Here is a 7,836-nt window from a genome sequence, read left to right as displayed (position 1 = left end):
TAACCTGGGACCACTGTAAAATTTTTCTTTCTTTTTTAAATTCATCCTTATTGATGAAAGTACTAAAAAGAAGTTCCCCCTTTTCTTCCCATTGACCCTCTCCACCCCACACTCACCCTTTTTAGGCCTTCACCTCACTATTATCTGTGTCCATGGATGATGCATACCTGCATATAAGTTCCCCAGTTAATCTTCCTTCCCCACTCCTTCCTTTCTTTTGAGATTTCCCAGTCTGTTTCATGCTTCTATGTATCTGGATCTGTGGAGGAAGACCAGGCAACCTCATGGGGAGGCAGCGTAAGTGGAGGGGGACTTCAAAGAGCCATAGATGTTTTATAGAACTACTCCCAGTTCTGATTAAAAGGAAGCTACATCTTGTACACAGATGGGCTCCTCCCATGCACACACAGGCCCAGTAGATGCAACCACAAACAGTGAATAACATGGTAGCTCCAAACAGGTAGACCAATACCAGTTATACACAAAATCTGAAATCAACCTACACCATAATCCTGTGCAAGTGGACCCAAAATAAAAACAACCAGTGACAGGCTTCAGACCAAAGTTTGTACCAACTAGCCACACAAGCAGCACTCCTAAAGGGAGGTTGTAGAGGGCATCAGACCCTGATGGGAACAATTCTCTCTTGCACAGCACTCATACATTGATTGAGGTTTATCTTTATCATCATTTATCTTTATCATCAGCCAGCTTGAAGAGTTAGCTCCAACCAGGAAGGGACCAACAGAATTCAAGACTCAACTACAACAGAAGAGCCCTCCAAAGCACATGTAATATTCCTGGAATACTGAGCTTAAGTGATCTGAAAGATTGTGGAATTGAGCCCAACAAAAACACCTATATTATAAAGCCATAATAACAAGTTTTGGAATAAAAGCAGATATACCTAATACAAGGAGTCAAAATGTTAAGTCAAAGAAATAAAGGAATAAGAGAAGTCCTCAGAAAAAAATGAAAATGAAATGGAGGAAATAAAAATACCAGATGCTGAGTTTAAAAAAAATGCTTATAAAGATGCTCAATGGCTTTAAGGAAATAATGAATGATCTCAGTGAGAACTTAAACAAAGAGATAGGAAACACTTAAAAGAACGTAAAAATCATTAAAAAGAATCAGTAAAAAATGAAGACTATAATATGTGAGATGAAGAATACACTAGAAGAAATCAACAGCAGGCTAGATGAAGCAGAGAAGTGAATAATCAATTTAGAGAAAAAGATAACAATAAGCACCTAGACAGAAAATCATAAAGAATATATTTTTTTGCCGAAACCGGTTTGGCTCAGTGGTAGAGAGTCGGTCTGAGGACTGAAAGGTCCTGGGTTCAATTCTGGTCAAGGGCATGTACATTGGTTGCGGGCACATCCCCAGTAGGGGGTGTGCAAGAGGCAGCTGGTCGATGTTTCTCTCTCATCGACGTTTCTAGCTCTCTATCCCTCTCTTCTCTTCTCTGTAAAAAATCAATAAAATATATATATTTTTAAAAAGAATAGATTTTTAAAATTTTTATCTTTAATATATCTTATTGATTTTTTTACAGAGAGGAAGAGAGAGGGGTAGAAAGTTAGAAATATCGATGAGAGAGAGACATCGATCAGCTGCTTCTTGCACACCCCCTACTGGGGATGTGCCCGCAACCAAGGCACATGCCCTTGACCGGAATCAAACCCGAGACCTTTCAGTCCGCAGGCCGACGCTCTATCCACTGAGCCAAACCAGTTTCGGCAGATTTTTTTTTTTTTTAATTGAGGAAAGTCTAAGGGCCCTCTGAAACAGAAAGCATAATAACGTCTACATAACAGGGATAATAGAAGGAGAAAAGAGTAAGCAAAGGATGAAATCCTATTTGAAAAAACAATGGCTGAAAACTTCCCTAACCTTCAGAAGGAAAAGGCACAGAAGTTCAGAAAGTACAGAGAGTTTAAATCAAGATGAACCTAAAGAGGCCTGCACTAAGATACACCATAGCTAAAATGTCAAAGGTAAAAGACAAACAGAGAATCTTAAAGGCAGCAAATTGGTTACTTACAGCAGAGCTCACATAAAACTATCAGATGATTTGTCAACAGAAGCATTTTAGGACAGAAGTGAATGGTGTAAAATATCACAAGAGAGGAAAGCAAGGACTTACAACTTAGACTATTATATGCAACAAACTTATCCTTTAAAACTGAAGGCGAGATTTTGAAGAGGGGAGCAGAGGAGGCCAGGAGTGTGACCACCCCAATACCGATATTGCCTTCGGACATCACCCTGAACCCAAGCAGTGATTCACTTACCATCCATAACTCATAAGGGACCACCGCTGGGCCCTGTAGTGAGTGGCATCCTATTTTACCACTGGCTCCAAGATACCCACAGTGATTGGAGGCCAGAGAGACTTCTCACACTTCACCTCCCCACCCAGATCCTGGACCTTGCACTTCTAAACCTGCCAAAAAAAAAAATAAATAAATAAATAAGAAAAGAAAAAGAAAAAAAAGGCTAAGGGAGATTATAACCATCAAGCCAGCAATGCAAGAAATCCTAAAGGAATTGATGTAAGAAATAGGAATAGAAAGAGATGGAGAAACACAGGCATAAAAGAGAAAAACGGTAAATGGTAACAAACAATATTATCAATAATAACCCTAAATGTAAATTGATTAAATGCTCCAATCAAAATACATAGGGGGTTGAATGGATAAAAATGCATGACCCATATATATGCTGTCTCTAAGAGACCCACCTCAGAACAAAGCACTCACAGACTGAAAGTGAAAGGATGTGAAAAATAGTTTCAAGAAAAAAAAAAAAGCTAGAGTAGAGATACTTATATTGGATAAATCAGACCTCAAAATGAAGACCATAACAAGAGATAAGGAAGGCCACTTTATAATACTAAAGGGATTGACATACAAGAGACTATAGCTCTGGTAAACATATATGCCCCAATATAGGAGCACCCAAATGCATCAAAAAGCTTCTGGAAGATATGAAAGGAGAGACTGACAGCAATACAATCAAAGTAGGGAACTTTAATACCTCATTGACATCACTGTATAAATCTTCTAGACAAAAAATCAGCAAAGGAACATCAATCTTAAATGACTCAGTAGATCAGATGGACTTAATTGATATCTTCAGAATATTTCACCCCAAAGCCATGGAATATATATTCTTCTCAAGTGCACCTGGTACATGTTCAAAGATAGAGCAAATATTAGGACACAAGCTAAGTCTCTACAAATTCAAGAAGATTGACATCATATCAAGAATCTTCTCAGATCACAATGGCATAAAGTTAGAAATCAACTATATTAAAAACAATCAAAATCATAAAACACTTAAAGGATAAGTAGCATGCTATTAAACAATGACTAGATTATAAAAGAGATAAAAGAAGAAATGTGAAACACCCTGGAAACAAATGACAATGAAAATACAACAATTCAAAATTTGTGTGAGGAGATCTGGTAAACACTTGTACATGCTGCTTCTCACAACCACATCAGAGCAGTAACTGGGGATCTTATCTGAGACCTGAAAAAACCACAACTGTGGAGACCACTGAGCAGCTGTGGGGCCCGGACTGGTGCAGACACGCGGATTCCACAGAAAGGTTGGATTTTGCGGGAGATAACGTGGGGTGTCTGTGTCCCAGCAGCAGCAGCTGCAGAAGCTGCGGGGAGAAACTGCTTTTCTGGAAGCTGAGAAGAAGAGCAGGGAGAAATCATCCAGGATTCAGCTCCAGGGAAAAATTAGTATTGAGTGCCATAGAAAAAGAAGGCTAGAGCAGCCAAAAAGACGGGGACATCAATCCAGAAACACTGCCACCTAGGGGCTGGAGTACAAACTGACTGTTTATTACTAGTTTTATTTAATCAAAAACCAAGAAACTAAGAAATCACCATCTTAAAATTAAGGACTATTTTACAACGCTGAGGTGCAACGGAATGCAGGGAACTGCAATACTGTCTGGACTGAGAAACAGGCATGCCAAACAGAATAACGGAAGAAGTGAATGGCCTTCACAACTGCACACTTTTTTTTGCTAATTTTTTTTTAAATTTTATTTTCATTTTTTGCATCTTTTACTTAAGAAACAAATTTTTTCCTTTTTTCCTCACTCGATTTTAACTTTTTATTTTATTTTATTTTATTATTTTAAACATATTTTATTGATTTTTTACATAGAGAAAGGTAGAGGGATAGAGAGTTAGAAACATCGATGAGAGAGAGACATCGATCAGCTGCCTCTTGCGCACCCCCTACTGGGGATGTGCCCGCAACCAAGGTACATGCCCTTGACCGGAATCAAACCTGGGACCTTTCAGTCCGCAGACCAACGCTCTATCCACTGAGCCAAACCAGTCTGGGCTGATTTTAACTTTTTAATAATTACATTTTTAGGTTCAATCAGCATTATTACTACTGCTATTTTAACTTTTTTTTTTAAGTGCCATTTTATTTTCTCTTTATTTTACATTGAAATTAGTGTTCTTCATTCTATTTTAATTTCTCCTTTAGCATTGTTTGACTCTATCTCAACACGACTTTTACACCATCACTCTCTTCCTAACCTTTCCCCTTCTGCTATCCTGTTATCTTAACCCTTTCCTGCTTTATATTTCCCCTACTCTTTCTGTCTCCCCCTTTGCTAAAATTTCTACCCTACTTACATAACTAATTTCCAATCCTATCTGCCAAGTGCATACACACCCCTCTCTGAGCTGTATTAACTAGGAAAAAAAAATGTTGTCCTCTCTTTCCTTTTGATGCTGTTTGTGTGAATGTTGATTATATTGTATTTTTATGCTTTTTAGTGAGAGTATTTTGTTTATTCTTTTGTTGTTGTTGCTTGGCATTTTTTTATTTGCTTTATTTATTTATTTATTTTTACTTCTGTTTTTCCTTCCTTTGCTAGATATTAGTGGGTGTTGTAGATTGTATTATTCTCCAGGTACTGTTGCCAGCATTTGTTGGGGTTAGTGGTTGTTTTATTGAAATTCCCTCCATATATATCTATCTATCTATCTATCTATATATATATATATATATATATATATATATATATATATATATAAATATCTATATCTATATCTATATCTATATCTATATCTATATCTATATCTATATCTATATCTATATCTATATATAGTTTGTTCCCCTTTTTTCTCTTAGTCTCTTTCTCCTCTCTTTCCCTCTCTCTCTCTCTCTCTCTCTCTCTCTCTCTCTCATCTCTTTTCTTCTCCCTGTTTTCTAATCTCATTTTGACACTCCTTTTTTCCCCTATCTTTTTCTTTTGCTCCCTCCCTCTTCTCTTTTTATTCTTCTTCTTTCTCTCCTATCCCCTAATTTGCCTTTCCCTAGTGTTCACCTTTATTGGAAGTTATTAATATCGCAAATGCATTTCTGTTCAGTGCCTTGTGTGTTGTACCTGGTTGTGTGTATTTTGTGCCTTTAAATCAACACAGGAGAGAGAGAACTATTATACATAACCAGACATCCTGAAAAGAGAGACCATGGGGAGACAAAGAAACAGCCCACAAATGAAAGAAAAGCATCACCAGAAAAGGAAGTTAATGAGTTAGAGGCAAGCAACCTACCAGAGGAAAAATTCAGAGTAATGATCATAAGACGGCTAAAAAGAATGTCAAATTTGACAATATGAGTAAGAACCAAGAGGAAATGAAGAAGAACCAAGAGGAAATGAAGATGAACCAAGAAGAAATGAAAAATGACATCGCTACTGTGAAGAACTCAATAGAAAGCATCAAGAGCAGAGTAGAAGCAGAGGACTGCATCAGTGAGCTAGAAGACAAGATGGAAAAAAAATGCCCAATTAGAGCAGCTTTTAGAAAAAAAAAATTAAAAAGCAGGAGGTGAGCCTACATAGACTTGGGGACAATACAAAACAAAACAATATTAGAATAATAGGAGTTGCAGAAGGAAAGGAAACTGAGGAAGACATGGAAAACGTATTTCAAGAAATAATGACAGAAAACTTTCCTGAGATAGAGAAGAAAAAACCCACACAAATCCAAGATGCTTGCAGAGTCCCAAGCAAAATGAATCCCAAAATGTGCCAAGGCACATTATAATTATATTGGCAAATAATTATATTGGCACATTATAATTGAATTGGCAAACTCCAATGACAAAGTAAGAATTTTTTTTAATAAATATATTTTATTGAGTTTTTACAGAGAGGAAGGGATAGGGATAGAAAGGTAGAAACATCAATGAGAAAGAAACATCGATCAGTTACCTCTTGCACACCCCCTACTGGGGATGTGCCAATAACCAAGGAACATGCCCTTGACAGAAATCGAATCTGGGATCTTTCAGTCAGCAGGCTGACGCTCTATCCACTGGTTTCAGCAAAGTAAGAATCTTAAAAGCACCCAGAAAGAGACAGAAAGTTACATATAAAGGAACCCCAATCTTGGTAGCAACTAATTTCTCAACAGAAACTCATCAGGCCAGAAGGGAATGGGATGAAATATACAAAGTCATGCAAAGGAAGGGTCTGAATCCAAGAATACTGTACCCAGCAAGGCTATCAATCAAAATTGAAGGTGAAATCAGGAGATTCACAGACAAGAAAAGTCTAGGGGAATTTATTACCACCAAACCAGCAATGCAAGAAATGTGAAAGGGTCTACTATAAAATAAAAAAGAAATAGGAAGCGAAGAAGGAACACAGGGGTATAGAATAAAAATGGCGACAAATAAGTACCTATCAATAATAACTGTAAATGTAAATGGATTAAATGCTCCAATCAAAAGACATAGGGTAACAGATTGGATAAGAAAACACTACCCATATATCTGTTGTCTACAAGAAATCCACTCAGAAAAAAAGATGCACACAGACTGAGGGTGAAGGCACGGAAAAGCGAACAAAAATGAAAAAAAAAAGCTGGAGTAGCAATACTTATATCTGACAAATTAGATCTCAAAGTGAAGGACATAACAAGAGATAATGAAGGCCACTTCATAATACTAAAGGGAGCAATCCAACAAGAAGAAATAACCCTGGTAAACATATATGCACCCAATACAGGAGCACCCAAATACAAAATCTGTGGGACACAGTGAAAGCAATCCTGAGAAGAAAGTTATTGGCAATATAGGCCTACCTCAAAAACAAAACAAAACAAAACAACAACAACAAACTAATAATAAATTATCTAAATATATGACTTAAAGAATTAAAAGGAAAGCAAACAATATAATAAAGATCAGAGCAAAAATAAATGACAGAGAGTTAAGAAAAAAAATACAAAAGATCAATAGACCCAAGAGCTGGTTCTTTGAAAGAATAAACAAGATTAATGAACCTCTAGCCAGACACACCAAGAACCAAAGAGGGAGGACCCAAATAAACAAAATCAGAAATAAGAGAGAGTAAGTAAAAACCAACAAAGATTGTGAAATACAAAGGATTGTGAAAAAATACTATGAACAACTCTATTACAACAAACTGGACAACCTACACAAAATGGACTTATTCCTAGAAACATATAATCATCCAAAACTCAATAAGGAAGAATCAGAAAATCTGAATACACTGATACCAACTAATGAAATTGAAGCAGTAACCAAAAAACTTCCAGCAACAAAAGCCCTGGTCTGGATGGCTTCATAGGGAAGTTTTATCCATCATTCAAAGAAGCACTAAAACCTACCCTCCTCAGACTATTCAAAAAAATTCAAGAGGAAGAAAAACTTCTAAGCTCTTTTTTTGAGGCCAGCATTATTCTAGTTCAAAAATAAGATAAAGACACTACAAAGAAAAAGAAACACAGGACAATATCACTGATGAGTATA

Source organism: Pipistrellus kuhlii, unplaced genomic scaffold (genome assembly GCF_014108245.1).
Source record: "Pipistrellus kuhlii isolate mPipKuh1 unplaced genomic scaffold, mPipKuh1.p scaffold_m20_p_3, whole genome shotgun sequence".
In the NCBI taxonomy this organism is placed as follows: domain Eukaryota; kingdom Metazoa; phylum Chordata; class Mammalia; order Chiroptera; family Vespertilionidae; genus Pipistrellus; species Pipistrellus kuhlii.
Note: the sequence above shows the minus strand (reverse complement) of the source record.